Source organism: Phoca vitulina, unplaced genomic scaffold (genome assembly GCF_004348235.1).
Source record: "Phoca vitulina isolate PV1807 unplaced genomic scaffold, GSC_HSeal_1.0 scaffold2, whole genome shotgun sequence".
Lineage (NCBI taxonomy): Eukaryota > Metazoa > Chordata > Mammalia > Carnivora > Phocidae > Phoca > Phoca vitulina.
The window spans coordinates 27,973,468-27,991,685 of record NW_022589705.1 but is presented as its reverse complement, the minus strand read 5'-3'; the positions used below and the strand labels follow the sequence as shown (position 1 = coordinate 27,991,685).

At 40.5% G+C, this 18,218-nt stretch overlaps 1 protein-coding gene, 1 long non-coding RNA gene and 1 pseudogene across 6 annotated transcripts in view; 2 read left to right on the top strand and 1 right to left on the bottom strand.

Annotated features, from left to right (window-relative positions):
• The window catches only part of KYAT3 (kynurenine aminotransferase 3), a 65,395-nt gene extending 64,537 nt beyond the window's left edge, over positions 1-858 (bottom strand). For 2 of the 5 annotated variants that reach the window (XM_032424406.1, XM_032424398.1), the window contains exon 1: positions 798-858. The gene's annotated coding sequence lies outside the window, so the exon portion shown is untranslated. The other 3 variants (XM_032424415.1, XM_032424422.1, XM_032424429.1) reach the window with 2 other exon arrangements.
• Positions 859-938: 80 nt separating this feature from the next.
• LOC116644643 overlaps positions 939-18,218 on the top strand; it is a 25,453-nt gene continuing 8,173 nt past the window's right edge. Inside the window, exons 1-2 of the long non-coding RNA XR_004301801.1 lie at positions 939-1,017; positions 4,957-5,118. This is a non-coding gene — a long non-coding RNA (uncharacterized LOC116644643). The remainder of the gene's footprint in view (positions 1,018-4,956; positions 5,119-18,218) is intronic.
• LOC116644637 lies at positions 17,038-18,006 on the top strand (annotated as a pseudogene).

The window sequence follows — 18,218 nt, the reverse complement described above, 5'->3', positions numbered from 1 at the left end:
TAGAATGTTTGTAAGGTTCGCCGGTGCAACAGATGGCATCTAGAAGGTGCCCAGGTACTGGGGAAGTACAGCGGGAATAATAAGCCTCAAAGTCCTGTCATTGGAGCAAGAATGGAAAAAATCAGCCATCGTTAGCCCGAGCTAAAGGAGAGAGGATTCTGAAACCGCTGAAAAGCCCTTCTGTGAAAATGGGTTCGTGGAATATAAATGTGCCCAGCGTAAGAAGTGGGGCTGCCTGGTTTCCATGAGAAGGAATGAGGTTTCGGCCCAGCACGAGGTGACACTTTCGGCACCGCTGGCGGCCGCTGTGGAAGTGAGCGAGCACTTTAATTCTCGCCTCAGGCGGCGGAAGGGAACGGGGGTGTCGCCCCCATAAAGCGGCAGATTGGGCTGTTTTGCTCTTTTTAACGACACACTTCAGATTCCACACCTCACTTACACGGCAGGAGAACAGCCTTCGTTTCCTTTCTTATTGGGAATCCCGGTTATGGATGAACTGGAGTCGGTGTTTCCACAATGCCAGAGTTGTCAAATCAAGAGCAAAAGGGGGCACAAAGCCTTTTTTGGACGGCCGGGGGTGCAGGGGCCGCACGCCGCGAGGCCAGCCACCTCCCCAGGGGAAACGTAATTCCAGCGCGGACGCCGGCTCCCGAGCGCGAGTCCGAGTGCTGAAGGAGATCCAGCCCGGCTCCCGGTGTCGCCAGGCGCGCCGCTCCGGCGGCCTCCCTCCCTCCCGGCCTCGCTCCACACGACTCCGCGCGCCGGGCCCCGGAGCGCCCACCGGGCGCCGCACTCACCTCAGCGCGCGACAGCCTCGCCTCCCCGCGCTCCGGGCGCGCCTGCGCTCCTGGGCCGGGTGGGGAGGGACTCGGACGTGGAGGCGGAGCCTGGGCGCGGCTGGGCGCCGGTCGGGATGCAGAACGCGCATTGGCTGAGGCGTCGGCCGCGAGCGCGGACTGGTTGGCGCGGGATGCGGGGTGGAGCGGCTGGGAGTAAGGGCATCGCAGGCTGCCCTGGGTAGGTGGAGGTGCGGCGCCGCGTTCGGTCCGCAGGAGAGAGGCAGGTCTGGGCCACGGGATGGGACGGGGAGAGGACCTGGAGATGGCCGGGGGTTGGGGATGAAGATTAGGCCCAGGGCCCTAATTAGATGTGTGTCCTTGATTTGGGTTGGGGTGGGTTATAGGACAAGGACTGATTTGGAAGAAAGGGCACACTGGGGCACTGCACTTAGGCCAGGGAAGAGTTGTAGATAGAATAATGTTGGAGGGTGCCTGAGAGAAGGCGAGCCTAAAGAGAATGTGAAAAGGGATTTGTAGATGTATTCATCGCCTGTGATGGGGGTGAGAGAAAAAAAGCAGGAATTTGCATTTCTGAATAGAAAAAAAGAGAGTTTGATTAGAGAACTGAGAAGGAAAGGGGGTGTGACACTGGAGGAAAATACACGACATCTTAAAAGTGAAGAAAAGATCGCCAAAGAGAAAAGGACACCACCTGTCCGTTAGGGGAGGTGGTGGAAAGCACAGTTTTGTTAAGAATCAAATTTCACAATTAGATTTTCTTCCTCTCCTATTTTAAGAAGATGAGAAGATAGATGAAGTGAGAGTGGCAGTAGCATTGTTACTCAGGCCTAGAGGAAAGAACAAAGACAATCTGTGGTTGAAGGAATATACTCTTCAACTAGGTACAAGGAGGTTTAGGAGACAATTAGGTGACTGGAGAAATTACTGGATGCAACAGAGACGCTAGCCCTAAATTGTGAACTATTGTGAAGGCCATTCAGTTGTCAATATTTTCCAGCAATTTGTCAATACTCTCCCTATTTGCTGGAGAATACTGGTAGTCCAGAAGACCACCAAGAACACACCTGTAGTCAGAAAATTGGTTATATTACTCATTGCAATGAGGGAGAACACACACCTTGGGGAACCATGGGGTCATTTCAATAACAGGGCGTTAGAAATGACTTATTATAAAATTTGGGCATGTATTAGATGATGTGGGGGGAGGATTCAAGGAAAGGGAGAGTCATTCTGTTTTGGGCGCTGTCAGGAAGTAGAGGCAACTGTAATATGAGGTACATTATGACATTTTATGTAGAAGGAGGGAGGAAAATTGCAAGGCTAAATCCGTAATTGGTAAAGAGGCAACAATTTTACTAGATGGGAGAGGAGGAAATTTAGTATCTTTGCAGTTTTCACAATGACCTTGTTTTTAAATCTGTGCTTAGGCAAGGTTATTAAGTGATCTTGTCTGTTGTCTCACTTCATCATGACCACAGTGTGATTTTGTCTCATGTTGGTGTTCTGTCAGATTGTTATATTCTATAGGGGAACACCGCAGCCAGTGCTTAACAACACTGAAGACTTAAAAGTGTCAGTTCAGTTCCCAATGTCCGGTGCTGCTTTTCTTTTTCTCACAGTTAACAAACAAGAGTTGAGTACATAGGTGCTGAGGCTACTTGAAAAAATGAGGCAGAGGAAGTGTGTGTCATAAACCTTACAGAGGGAGAAACACACAATAGAGGAGTTAATATGTACAGTGACTTCAGACGATGATAAGTGCTATAAAAGAAGCAATGATGGGTGGAGACAGCAGATGGTTTAAATAGGATGGTCAGGAAAAGGTTGTTTTTGTTTTGTTTTGTTTTGTTTTTTGAGGTGACATTCAATCCTGAATTGAATGATGAAGAGGCAACCTTGCAAAAACTGATTCTGGAAAAGAAAACAGTAGTGGTAAAGTCCCTGAGAGGGGAACAAACTTGGCATGCTCAAGGAATAAAAGAGACCATAGCGATCCAGAGGGAAAGTGCTTCCAGATTAGGATGGAAAAGAAAGCAGGGGCCGTATCATGCAGAACCTTGTAGACCCCAGAAAGGAGTTTAGATTTTATTCTGAAGCAGCCCTTGGAAAACCTTTAGCTGAGGAATAATGTAATCTTAATTACATTTTTTAAAAGATACTCTAGCTGCTTTGGAGAAGAGACTTGGGGGCAGGCAAGAGTTGAAGCAGGAAGATCTGTTAGGAGGTTGCTAAAGTGGGGAGTGATATTGGTTGGGACTAGGGTGGTGGCAGGGGAGGGAAAGAGGGCTAAGGATCTCAACATTCATTCTGCTGACATTGTTACTGCTCCTATTTCAACACTGTCCCTCCACATTCAGCTGTGCCTGGTTTCTCTGAATTCAGACACTCTGCTCACCCTCTTCAGAGTATAAACTGCTAATCTCTTGCCAAGATGAAGAGGGGCTAATTGGCAGGGCTATGTGGACCAGGAATGGGGGTCTGGAGATCTAATCGTTTCCTAGAGAGACCTTTAAATGATCCTCCTGTATTTAGTCCTGAGCCTTTGGAGAGTCCTCTGGGGGTAAATCTAGTTGCCTTTTTGACTTTCTTCGTGGCTAGTCTAGGACTCAGCTTATCTGAATCTGCTGTCTACTACCTGCCCATTTGCTTTCTAACTTCTATAATTTTTGTTGCCACTCTCTTTCCTCTTGTTTTTGTTCCCATGGGTTTATTCTTAAAAGAATCTCCTTACTGTTATTTTAGTGGGTCTTACATAGGGAGTCAAAATATAAGTATCTTTGCTGTAGTTGTTATTGGTTTACATATATATTCTTTAAATGACTGAATGACCCAATGCTGGGCATTCAGGGGCTTTGTTCCTACATTAAGCCTCATGTTATTCTTTATACTCATGTTGATGTTTAAAAGAGAAATATAGAAATATAAGTGATTCCCTGAAATTAATAGCTCATAGGTGTATTTTCCTTATAGCTTCTGTTCATTTGTTTTGTGAATATAAAGACAGTATCTTATGTAGATAAAGCCTTTCCATTGCCTCATATTGAGGACTAAAAATATTCTGAAATATAGCAGAGAGAAGGCAGTTTAGCCCAGCGGCTAGGCCAAACCGTCTGGTTCAAATCCTAGCTCTGCAATTATCTGCAACCTTGGGCAAGTCACTGTATTTCTCTGTACTTTGCTTTTCTCATTTGTAAAATATGGGTAATAGAACCTTACTTATAGTGCTGCTGTGAGGATTAGATGATTTTATAGACCCCAAAAAAGCTTAGAACAGTACTTGGTTCTTAGTAAGTACTATAAAATTGTTCCTTAAGAAAAAAGGAAAGAGAATCTTTGGGAGGAGGCTGCTAATTATTCCCTAATATTTAGTATTCTCTTCTTCTGTAGTAATAGAACTGTAATGGAACTAATGTGAGTTAGCTCCTTGGTGAGTCACAGATAGAAACTCCACCAGGTGAGTTGTCGCACAAGGAAACTTTATTTGCCGCAAATAAGGAGGTCACGGAATAACTTCCAAGGCAAGGGTGAATGGGTTCCTTTTACTTAGAGTTAGGATGAATATTTAGAAAGGGAAGCCTTGTCATCATATCTAGAGGCGGGCATAAGGTCATGCGTCCAGTAAACATGCCTGTACAAACATTGTATATTATATAAATGAGGCTTGTGCCCTCCTTAGGGGGAGATTTTAGTGTTATAATGAGGTAAAGGTAATTTTCAGTCATCCCAGAGGTCACTCCATGGTCCATCTGTGCAGGTGTGAGTTGGGGGGTTTATCTCAAACTGGTCTGGGTGGTCTGGGCAGTCATTATTGCTTGAGGGTCCATTTTGGTTTCCTTAATGGGATGCTGTGCCTATAGGGTCTTTTGCCTGAGTGAAGAGAAAAGAGAGCTTAGGGAAACATGTGGGATGAAGGTCAGTAGATAGAAGCAGGTGAGCAGTAAAGTTCAAAGTCTTGGGGTCTAGGTGGTGACAGAACTTACACATTTCAGCAGAGTTTGTGGGTATTTGGTATAAAGACTGTGTTTCCACCTTCTTTTGTAGCTGGGTTGGACATAAAACTAAATTCTGGGCACTGGGATATAAATGGAAACTATATGCGCTTCATCCAGGAAAATCTTAAAGGGCTAGCATGCCTTTATTCTCCCTTATTTTGCAGTTCCCCTGACAGTTTGTGTGCAGACATGATTGCTGCAGTCTCTTGGACCAGCAGATGGAATCTGCAAGTTGAAGATGGTAGAGCAATAGAGTGAGAGAGAAGGAGCCTGAGCCCTGACATCAGGGAGCCACAGCTCCAGCCCCACACCTACTACATTTAAGTGTGAGAGAAATCAACTTCAGTTTTGTTTAACTCTTTTATATGAATTTTCTGACATGCTGTTGTACTGTGACTGTTGATGGGTTCTTGACTCTTCTAGTTTGCTTACCAAAGGTATTCTACTTTACTTTTACATGACCTCCCAGGTGACAATAGAGGAGTGACAGGGAGGAGAACAAGGTGGAAGCAAAGCTCCATTACCTGGAAATGCTTCGCAAGAGGTATCTGTCACTTCTAGGCACTAAGAGGCAGGCAGGCGGAACAACATTCTTCTTTTACCTCTAACCCTAGGGCAGTACTAAGAAGGACCTGCTCTAGGAAAGAAAGACAATTAAGTCTGGGTTTGTAACTTCCTAAAGCTTTTTCCACACATTCCTGCTATAAAGAGTTACGTTCTTGAGAGCCGATGAGAATAGATCTTCAGCATTTCAGCATTCTTACCACACACACACACACACAGAGTTAACTATGTTAACTATGTGAGATGATGGACATGGTAATCAAATTGACCGTGGTAATCATTCGGCAATGTGTGTGTGTGTGTGTGTGTGTGTGTGTACATACACATATATATGTCAAAAAAAGAGTTATGATCAGTTTTCACCCTCATGGAGCTATTTTAAATGCAATGTTTTATGTGTATTATTACAGTAAATTAATGCTTTCCAGCCAGATAAATAATAGCTGTACAAACATTAGTTTAAGTATTTCAAAAACCGTAATAGAAATTATACATTTAACCATAGAAAGCCTGCCTAAGGTAACTATGTATTTATTTATCTATCTGTCTATCCACCCAACTGTCTATCCATACACACATTTGGCTGGATTTTTAGCAGTTTAGCTATTAGCACTGGTTACTTAAGCCATGCAGAAAGTCTTCATAGTCTTTGAACAATCTTTTGAAAGAGAGCATAAATTTTGACTTTACAAATCAATTTGGTAGGAAAAAAGTCATTCAAAACATGGGGTCCATATGTAAGATATATAAAATAAAAATTGTCCTTGTGAAAGCTTTGGCAAGTACTGTACCATTCTAGGCTAGGTGTGTGGCTTCTGGCTAAATAGTGTGAGAAAATGTCCGTACACAAGTGAGTATCACTGTGTTAGAACCTAGTAGAAATTGCTCTTCTCAGGGTGGTGCCATGTGTTCTTTCTCAATCTCCTTTGCCTCTGGAATTCATGGTTCACATTCCTGATGAAGCTCTCAAGCTTTCAGAGGCCTCTCTCTTACAGGCTATATGCAGATTCTCAGCTCCTAAAGGGTTTCTATGGTGACGGCCTTTTGATCGCTCAGTTTATCATAGTGTGCGATATCTCTTTGGCACTGCTGCCTGTCCAGTCAGTACCACACCCTTAATGCGGGGGGCGGGGGGGGGGGCTCTCCAGAGCAGCGGTAGGAAATTAACACCATATTCTCTAGGTCTGTAAGGAAGAGATAATGATGAAATCCTATGTGGGGAAGGAGAGGGAGAAGATTCTCCTCTAAGTTGTACAAGAATATAAACCATCAAATTCCTGCAATATTCAATATGACGTTAAATAACCAAATGGTAAACTTTCAGGGAGAAACATCAGGAATGGAGTTGTGATGATAAACAGCATAAGGATATTCACTTGTATGTTTAAAGATATTCACGGTATGAAGTGTTTACTATGCCAGGCACCCTTCTGCACTCTGCTGATTCCAGTGATGAACAAAACAGTTCCTGCCCACGTGGAGCTTATATTCTAGTGGGGGAGGCAGGCAATATATACTGACAAACTCAAGTGATAAAAGGCAGTGATAAAATACTGTGAAGAAAAATTAAAATGTTGGCCACTAGATGGAGCTCATTGCCTTTTTCATTTCACTTACCGAGCCACTCAAAAAGAGCGAGATGATGAGTGCATGACATACTATTAAAGTTGTGTTTTGGGGTCAGGTGATAGGCTGTCTCTCTCTCTCTCTCCCTGTCTCTTCCTTCTAGTCTGGATTTTCTTTTTCTACTAACTGAAAGGGGGAAATATAGTTAAGACATACTACGGAGCCAACCGAGATATCTTAGGGTAGGTGGATTAGATCAGCTCCTTCCTAAGTCATAGAAATCCTCTCCCCTCAATTTCCTGGGTATTTACTTTTATGTATTTATTTGTTTAATATCCGTATTCACAACTAGACTATTAGCTCCTTGAGAGAGGGACTACAGGAATACTTCCCAGTCCTTGACAGAGTACCTGGTAGGTACTCAGCAAGTACTTTTTGAATGAATAAATCCCTTTAGTTCAAGTAATTGGTGTTTTCCATGTGGTCACATCTAACTCCCTAGGGACTCTGTTTTGATGTTTGGTTGGGGGAAAATCTCCATAATAAAAACTTAGGTGAGTTTGTCTCTCTTGTGTTCTATGAATTCCTGTCAAAGAACTCTCAGTGGGTGGGAAGTGTGTGTGTGTGAGTGTGTGTGTGTGTTAGAAATACTTTTTGGCTTTCTGAGTTCGTGGCCATATTTTTTCCTTTTTCTACTTGGAGAAAGCCTAACACACAAAATGGACACACACACACACAGACATGCACACATATTTTTCTTTTCTTTTTTTTTTTTTGAGAGAGAGAGCACACACTTGCTTCCAACTGTTCATTGTTTGTATATAGAAATGCAGTTGAATATAAGTTTTTTTAAAATTATTGAAGTAAAATTGATATACAGTGTTATATTAATTTCAGGTGTGTAACATTTTTAGAAGGTAGAGAAGAGACAGGAAAGTATCCCCCAAACTGAGAAGGCACTTTGAGACCACAAAACGAAGCACACCACTCCATACAGTTTACACAGTTTTATTCAGGGTAACTTACTGACAGGGACGATCTGGTGGAGGACGATCCATGTCAGCTGTATTTTCTCCACAAAATTCAGACCTTAGTCCACAGATTTTATAGTGAGGGGACACACAGAAGGGGCATTGTAGTGAGATCAAAGGGTTGGCACCTGACAGCTGCCCTTCAATTAGATTTTGTGGTACTACCTATGTGTCAGAAGGGGAAGGAAAGATGTCTCTAATGGATTCCTGGGAGGCCAAAGCAAGCCTGCCGCCTTCCCTACCTTGACAAGCATTTCTAAGGTATGTATATTAATCTCCAAGGGGCCCAAACATGTAGCCAACGATGGAGTCCGTACTGTCAGCACTCCTACAGACATACTGACTTGACAATTCTATGCATTACTCAATGTTTACCATAACTATTATGGTCACCATCTGTCACTATACAACATACTACAATATTATTGACTATCTCCTATGCTGTACTTTTCATCTCCATGATTTATTTTATAACTGGAAGTTTGTACCTCTTAATCCCCTTCCTCTATTTCGTCCATCTCCCAACCCACTTCCCCTCTGGCAACCACCAGTTTATTCTCTGTATTTAAGAGCTGTTTTTCGTTTGTTTGGTTTTTTTTATATTCCACATATAACTGAAATCATGTGGTATTTGTCTTTGTTTGACTTATTTCACTTAGCATAATACCCTCTGGGGTCCATCCATGTTGTTGCAAATCAATGCAATCCTTATCAAAATACCAGTAGCATTTTTCACAGAACTAGAACAAATAATCCTAAAATTTGTATAGAACCACAAAAAAACTTTGACTAACCAAAGCAATCTTGAGAAAGAAAAACAAACCTGAAAGTATCACAATCCCAGATTTCAAAATATATTACAAACTATAGTTAATCAAAATAGTATGGTACTGGCACAAAAATAGACACATAGATCAATGGAACAGGAGAGAGCCCAGAAGATTAACTCTGTGTGTTGATCTTGTATCTTACAACCTTATTAAACCCACCTATTAGTTCTAAGAGGTTGTTTTGGTCGATTCCCTGGGATTTTCTGTAAGGACAATAATGGCTGAGAATAAAAACAGTTTTATTTTATCCTTTTTGATCTATATGCTTTTTTCCTTTTCTTGCCCCACTGTGCTATAACTTTCAGTATCATGTTGAACAGGAGTGGTGAGAGTAGACATACTTGCTTTGTTCCTGAGTTAGGGGCAAAGCAGTCAGTTTTTCAACATTAAATATGATGTTAGCTGTAGGGTTTTTGTAGATGCCTTTTATCAGCTTGAAAAAGTTCACTTTTACTCCTAGTTTGCTGAGTTTTATCATGAATGGGTATATCATTTTGTTGAGGTTTTCTGCATCTATTTATATAATTAAGTGGTCTTTCTTCCTCAGACTTTTAGTAAGGTGAATTACATTAATTGATAAACCCCAGATGACTGGTTGCCTTTTTATCCTCTTGTTTCCTTTGCTCTGCAGAAGCTTGATTTGATGTTGTCTCACTTGGTCTATTTTTGCTTCTGTGGCCTGTATTTTTGGTGTCATATCTAAGAAACCATCACAAAAACCAATGTCAAAAAGATTTGCTCTGTTTTTTCCTAAGAGTTTTACCATTTTAGGTCTTATGTTAAAGTCTTTAATCCATTTTGTGTTGATTTTTGTGTATGGTGTAAAGGAAGGGTCTAATTTAATTTTTTTTGCATATGGATATCTATTTTTCCCCAACACCATATGTGGAAAAGACTATCATTTCTCCATTGTGTATTCTTGGTATCCTTATCAAATATTAGTTGCTTTTTCCTTGAGATGCAAGGATGATTCATCATATACAAATCAATAAACATGATACACCACATTAACAGAATTAAGGATAAAAATCATATCATCATGTCAATGTATGCACATAAAGCATTTGACAAAATTCAACATCTTTTCATGACAAAAACACTCATAAACTAGGTATAGGAAGAATGTATCTCAACATAATACAGACCATATTTGACAAACCCACAGCTAATATCATACTCAATGATGGTCAGGAACAAGACAAGGATACCCATTCTCACCACGTCTATTCAACATAGTACAGGAGTCCTAGCTAAAACAATTAGACAAGAAAAAAGAACTAAAAGAAATCCAAATCAGAAAGGAAGAATAAAATTATCTGTGTTTGCAGATAACATGATCTTATATGTAGAAAACCTTAAACTCCATAAAAATTCTTAGAACTAATAAAGTTTAGTCTATGTTTGTCCTTAAAGCTAAATGGAATCTCTAATAGGCAGCATATTGTTGAATCCTGCTTTTTTTTAATTTTTAAAAATTTTAATTCCTGTTTTTAAAATCTACTCAGCTATTCTGTCTTTTAATTGGAGAATTTAATTCATTACTTTTTAAAAATTCATTTACTTTTAAAATAATTATCGATAGGTAAGGACTTACACCTATCATTTTATTAATTGTTTTCTGTTTTGTAGTTTCTTTGCTCCTTTCTTCCTCTCTTGCTGTCTTCCTTTGTGATTTGTTGATTTTTTGTAGTGGTATGCTTTGATTCTTTTCTTTCTATCTATTATGTATCTACTAGAGGATTTTTTCTTTGTGATTAACATGAAGCATACATAAAACATTTAAGTCTATTTTAAGCTGGTAACAACTTCAATCACATACCAAAACTACACTCTTACATTGCCCCTCCCACATTTTATGCTGTTTATGCCACACTTTACACCTTTCTATATTGTGTATCCATCAACAAATTATTGTTGTTCCAGTTATTTTAATAATTTTATCATTATGGGTGCCTGGGTGGCTCAATCGGTTAAGCGTCTGCCTTTGGCTCAGGTCATGGTCCCAGGGTCCTGGGATTGAGCCCCACGTCGGGCTCCCTGCTCAGTGGGGAGCCTGCTTCTCTCTCTCCCTCTCCTCCTCCTTGTGCTCTCTCTATCTCTGTCACTATCTGTCTCTCTCTCTCAAATAAATTTAAAAAAATTAAAAAAATAATTTTATCATTTTACTTTTATGCTAGAGTTAAAAGTGATTTATGCACCATCATTACAGTCTTAGAATATTCTGAAGTTGATTATATATCTACCTTCACCAATAAGCTTAATACTTTCATATGTTTTCATTTTGTTACTTAGTACTCTTTTGTTTCAACTTGTAAAAGTACCTGTAACATTTCTTGTAAGGCAGGTCTTGTGGTAAAGAAGTCTTGTCTGAGAATGTCTTTATCTCTTCTTCATGTCTGAAAGACAGTTTTGCTGGGCATAGTATTCTTGGTTGGCAATTTTTTTTCTCTTGGAATTTTGAATATATCATTTCCCTGCAAATGTTCTGTTAATAAATTCAATGATAGCCTTCTGTGTATGCCCTTGCATGTGACAAAACACTTTTCCCTTGCTGCATTCAAAGTTCTCTTGTCTTTGAATTTTGAGATTTTGGCTATAATGTTTCTTGGGGTAATCTTCTTTGGTTGATTTTGCTAGGGGTCCTTTTAGTTTCATGAATCTGGATGTCCACGTCCCTACCAAGGTTTGGAGAATTTTCAGCCATTATTTCTTTAAATAAAGTTTCTGCCTTTCTCTCTCGTCTCCTTTTTGGATTCCCATAATGCATATATTTCTCTGCTTGATGATATCCCATAGGTCTCATATGCTTTCCTCACTCTTTTTCTTTTTATTCCTTTAATTGGCTAATTTCAAATGACCTGTCTTCAAGGCCATTGATTCTTTTTTTTTTCTAATTCAATTTATACTGATTAGAAACACTGCCAGTTATTTCATGTTAATATTAACATTTTCATAAGTATTTGCAGTTAGAATTCAAGCTGAGATTCCAATAAATCTCTTAGATATTTAACACTTAATTTTCCTGTCTCAGACTTTGTAAATATTTTAAAGAACATTTTTGGATATTAATCGGCCTTTGGGGAATTTATGCTGTTTATGTAAAACAGCTGGGCAGAGAAAAAAATATTTCAATTTGGCAAAGCAAATTAAGGACAACCATGCCAGTTCTTAAAAACAAGTGTAGAATATGAAAGTAAAAATTTTCATTCTAATTTTTAGTAGATGTGCTGCCAAAGTGAGCACAAAAGTCGAAATTTTAACACAGATAAATTGAGCCATTAGTTTTTCACTTTATGTAAAATGTCACTCATAACTTCTTTGAATGGCAGCCTCCTGACAGTATTTATGTATGTATGTATGGATGGATGGATAGTTGACACCAATGTTGCCTTAGTTTCAGGTGTACAACATAGTGATTCAACAAATGTATGCATTATACTGTGCTCACTACAAGTGTAACTACCATCTGTCACCATACAATGCTGTTAAAATGCCATCAACTATTATTTCCTATGCTATTCCTTTCATTCCCATGAAAAGGCCATTGATTCTTTCTACTGAATAATTGAGTCTGCTGTTGAAGCACTGTATTGAAGTTTTTGGATCAGTTGCTACTGTATTCTTCAACTCCAGATTTTCTGTTTGATTATTTTTATGGTTTCTATTCCTTTCTTGACATTCTCATTCTGTTCATGTATTGGTTTCTTGATTTTTTTTAATTTGTCTGTGTTCTTTTGTAGTTCACGGAGCTTTAAGATTTTTTTAAAATTTTATTTTATTATGTTATGTTAATCACCATACATTACATCATTAGTTTTTGATGTAGTGTTCCATGATTCATTGTTTGTGTATAACATCCAGTGCTCCATTCAATACATGCCCTCTTTAATATCCATCACCAGGCTAACAAGAAGATTTTTTTTCTAAAGATTTTATTTATTTATTTGACAGAGAGAGACACAGCGAGAGAGAGAACACAAGCAGGGGGAGTGGGAGAGGGAGAAGCAGGCTTCCCGCTGAGCAGGGAGCCCAATGCAGGGCTTGATCCCAGGACCCCGGGATCATGACCTGAGCCGAAGGCAGACGCTTAATGACTGAACCACCCAGGCTCCCCAAGAAGATTATTTTGAATGCTTTGTCAGGCAATGTATAGTTTTCCATTTCTTTAGGGTTGGTTATCAAAGATTTATTCTGTTCATTTGGTTGCATCATATTCCCCTGACTCTCATGTACCTTATAAATTTGCATTTGTATCTGTGCATCTGATGAAGCATTCACCTCTTCCAGTCTTATAGGCTGGTTTTGTCAGGAAAAGACATTCACCAGTCAACCCAGCTGGAGATTCTGGAGGCCTGTCAAATGTTTTCTGTGGTCATGCACTTCCCAGTCCTCTCCCTCCCTTCTGGAAAAGAGATTTCAGGCCTGTACATCTTTCAATTTTACAGAGCCATGTTGGCTTTTGTAAGCTTGCTTTCACTTTCACTAGAGCAGTAGCACTGATAGGGCAGCATACTGGAAAACTACTCATCTTTTCCCTCTCTTCCAGGGGAGAAGTCTCAGGGTTGTGGACCTTTTTCCAATCTCAAAGAGCAATGCAGGCCACGATAAACCTCCTGCCACTTTTTTCTAGGTCAGAGTACTGAAATGCTAAGTTGTTCCATTCAAGCTCCATTTTTTCTCTCTTGCTTCTGAGGAGAAGATTCTGGATTGTGTGTTTTCTCCCTATCCCACAGAGCCATGTCAGCTGTTGAGAGCTGCCTGCTCTATTTTTCTCTATGACAATATACTAAAATGCCAGGATGTACTGGAATGGCACTGGGTGCAAGCTCTACTTCTCTCCCTTCCTCTAACTCTCACAATTGTTTACATTCTCTCTTTCTCTCTTTTTATTTTAATTTAAATTTATTTAATTAACATATAGTGCAATATTGGTTCCTGGAGTAGAATTCAGTGATTCATCACTTACATACAACACCCGGTACTTATCGCAGCAAGTATCTTCCTTAATGCCCATCACCCATCTAGCCCATCCCCCACTCACCTCCCTCTATCAACCCTCAGTTTGTCGTCTATCATTAAGAGTCTCATGGTTTATTTCCCTCTCTCCTTTTTTTCTTTTCCCCCTTTCCATATGTTCATCTGTTTTCTTTCTTAAATTCCACATATGAGTGAAATCATATGGTATTTGTCTTTCTCTGACTGACCTATTTCACTTACCATAATATACTCTAGCTCCATCCATGTTATTGCAAATGACATTTCATTCTTTTTGATGGCTGAGTAATATTCCAATATATATTTGAATCCAATCCAATATATATATATCCAATATATATCTATACATATATCTATATCATCTATCTATCTATCTATCTATCTATCATTTATCTATCTATCTATATCCCACATCTTCTTTATCCATTCATCATTGATGGACATTTGGGCACTCTCCATAGTTTGGCTATTGTTGATAATGCTGCTATAAACACTGGGGTGCATGTACCCCTTCGAATCTGTATTTTTGTATCCTTTGAGTAAATACCTAGTAGTGCAATTGCTGGATCATAAGGTAGTTCTATTTTTAACTTTTTGAGGAACTGCCATACTGTTCTCCAGAGTGGCTACACCAGTTTGCATTCCCACCAGCAGTGCAAGAGGGTTCCCTTTCTCTGCATCCTCACCAACACCTGTTGTTTCTTGTGTTGTTAATTTTAGCCATCCTGACAGGTGTGAGGTGATATCTCATCATGGTTTTGATTTGTATTCCCCTGATGATGAGTGATGTTGAGCACTTTTTCATGTGTCTATTGGCCATTTGTATGTCTTCTTTGGAGAAATATCTGTTCATGTCTTTTGCCCATTTCTTAACTGGATTATTTGGTTTTTGGGTATTGCATTCTTCATAGATTTTGGATAACAATCCTTTATCAGATATGTCATTTGCAAATATCTTCTCCCATTTAGTAAGCTACCTTTTAGTTTTGTTGATTGTTTCCTTCACTGTGCAGAAACTTTTTATCTTGATGAAGTCCCAATGGTTCATTTTTGCTTTTGTTTCCCTTTCCTCTGGCTAGGTGTCTAGAAAGAAGTTGTTATGGACAAGGTCAAAGAGGTTTCTGCCTGTATTCTCCTCTAGAATTTTGATGGTTTCCTGTCTCACATTTAGGTCTCTCATGCATTTGGAATTTATTTTGTGTATTGTGTAAAAAAGTGATCCAGTTTCATTCTTCCGCATGTTGCTGTCCAGTCTTCCCAATGCCATTTGTTGAAGAGACTGTCTTTTTTTTTTTTTTTCCATTGGATATTCTTTCTTGCTTTGTCAAAGAATAGGTGACTATATAGTTGGGGGTCCATTTCTGGATTTTCTGTTCTGTTCCACTGATCTATGTGTCTGTTTGTGTGCCAGTACCATACTGTCTTGATGATGACAGCTTTGTAATATAGCTTGAAATCTGGAATAGTGATGCCTCCAGTTTTGTTTTTCTTTTTCAGAATTGCTTTGGGTATTCAGAGTCTTTTGTGGTTCCATACAAATGTTAGTATTGTTTGTTCTAGCTCTGTGAAAAATGCTGGTGATATTTTGATAGGGATTGCATTAAATGTATAGATTGCTTTGGGTAGTATAGACATTTTAACGATGTTTGTTCTTCCAATCCATTAGCATGGAATGCTTTTTCATTTCTTTGTATCCTCTTCAATTTCTTTCATAAGCATTCTATAGTTTTCAGAGTACAGATCTTTTACCTCTTTGGTTAGGTTTATTCCTAGGTGTCTTATCAGTTTTGGTGCAATTGCAAATGGATGGATTCCTTGATTTCTTTTTCTGCTGCTTCATTATTGGTGCATAGAAATGCAACAGCTTTCTGCATATTGGTTTTATATCCTGAAACTTCGCTGAATTCATGAATTAGTTCTAAAAATTTTTTGGTGGAGTCTTTCAGGTTTTCTACATAAAGTATCATGTCATCTGCAAATAGTGAAAGTTTGACTTCTTCCTTGCTGATTTGGGTACCTTTTATTTCTTTTTGTTGTCTAATTGCTGAGGCTAAGACTTCCAGTACTATGTTAAATAGTAATGGTGAGAGTGGACATCCTTGTCTTGTTCCAGACCACAGGGGAAAGGCTCTCAGTTTTTCCCCATTGAGGGATGATGTTAGCTGTGGGTCTTTCATATATGGCCTTTATGATGTTGGGGTATGTTCCAAATATCCCTACTTTATTGAGGTTTGTGTGTGTGTGTGTTTTGTTTTTTAAGCAAGAAAGGATGCTGTATTTTGTCAAATGCTTTTTTTGCATCTATTGGCAAATTACCCAGAGCAGGCCCAGGCCAGGAGGCCCCAGAAAATGGAAAGTTACTAACAATAAGCTAGAGATAACCAGAAGCCCTACTGGGAGCAAGAGATAACCAGCCATTTCTGCTTCTGTAAACAGGCTTCCCACCACAGGCTCCCTGCTCTACTGTTCCCGCCTAAAGAAGCCCCCACTCCCCCAGTTTAAAGCCACCTACCAGCAGTCAGCATAGCCCTTTAACCTGACTGCCTGCAGTACCCTATAAAAGCCCTATAACCCCGTTGCCTGGGGCCCACAACTTTGAGCGTGAGCTCATCTGGGTCCGCAGGCATAAAATAAATCCAAGTTCTCCTACTTCTCTGAGTGTCACTTGGTCTCTCGCCGGTCTGATTTTTATTTTTCCGCAACACTTATCCTTATGCCTTCAAAACCAAATAGGGGTCTCTTAAAAACCATTTAAAAATAAGAACATTGAAAACTAAGCAAAATTACATTACTTCCTCCCTAGCTTGGTAGCATGAGTCTTTACCAGATTTCAAATCATCTGATGTCTGGTTTAGGCTTTTTCTATACTATGTCCAGGAACAAAATAAAGCTCTCTCTCCGGGGAGGCATGTTGCTTTCACCAGTGGTCCTCAATCCAGCTGTGAATTAAAACCAATTTCCTAAATACAAAGATTCCTGGCCCCTACCCTTCCCTTGACTTTCTGATATAGTAGATCTGAGATGATTCATTGGGTGATACAGTAACAAGAAAAAGGTAATTCAAGGCTATAAGCTTTCAGTCTGCCAAAGCTACCACATGTTAGGACCTGTATTTGCTGACCCTTATGGTGTTCTTGTGGCAAAATTCTTTTTAACCTAGAGAAGTATATTTTCTCTTGTTTAAATGTCAGGATGTTACTTTCCCCTCTGTAGGTTTAGTGAAAGGATATATAAGATGCCCTGATTTAGAGAAAGGGAACACACAGAACACTGAGATCCAGACAAAATAGCAGAGCTCCCTCAGTGAAAGCTGTCCTCCACAGATCAAAAATCATTTGGGCAGGGAGTTGCGCGCTCCGTAGGGCAGAGAAGTCATGGCTCCTCCGTCCAAAGGCAAGGACTTGTTTTCGTCTGATGAGGAGGGCAGGGCCTGGGGGAGCGGAGGAGCGCCGCGTCAAGGTCTCCAGCCTGCCCTTCAGCGCTCACGTCGGACAAGAAGCCGCCCAAGGAGGCGTCCCCACTGCCAGCCAGCCGAAAGCGCCAGCGCTGGGGCCACCCTGCCCTGGGCCGCTGGTCAAGCCCTTCCAGGCCGCCTTGGTCAAGTCGGAAAACTCACAAGACGGGCCGCGTGCATGCAGGAACACAGCAGATACTTGCCGCCGCCAAGACACACGAGCCCCACCACCTGCACCCTGCGGAAGCACAGGACCAATCGGAAGCCACAAACCCCTTACACATGTCCCAGCTCCTCGCTCCGGAGCACAAGTTCCGCCGGAAACAGTACCTCTCCACTGTAGAGAGTGCAGAGTTCTCCAGCTCTCTGAACCTCACAGAGACCCAGGTCAAAATCTGGTTTCAGAACCGAAGGGCCAAGGCGAAAAGACTGCAGGAGGCAGAACTAGAAAAGCTGAAAATGGCTGCAAAACCTATGCTGTCCTCTGGCTTCAGCCTCCCTTTTCCCATCAACTCGCTCCTGCAAGCAGCATCCATATACGGAACGTCCTACCCTTTCCATAGACCTGTGCTTCCCATTCTGCCCATGGGACTCTATGCGACTCCAGTCGGATATGGCATTTACCATCTAACCTAAGGAAGACCAGCTCCATAGACACCATGATGGACGTTTATTTAAATGGGTCCCCCCTCCCTCTCCAAGAAGGCAGTACCAAGCCGGTACTTCTGCTCTGCAAACCTTGCATGCACCAACCTAAGCAACTAGGCCCACAGGGCTACAGACATAGTTCGAATTTGTTCTTTAGGCCGGAGGCACCAAGCCCCATTTTCTTGTGATCTTCTAGATGCCCCCTTCTCCTTTCACAAAGATTGGCTCTGATGATTCATTTATATATATATATATATAATATATATATATATTAAAAAAATATAATATATATAATGACATTTTTATACAGCAGACATAAAAATTCAGATTTTGAAAGG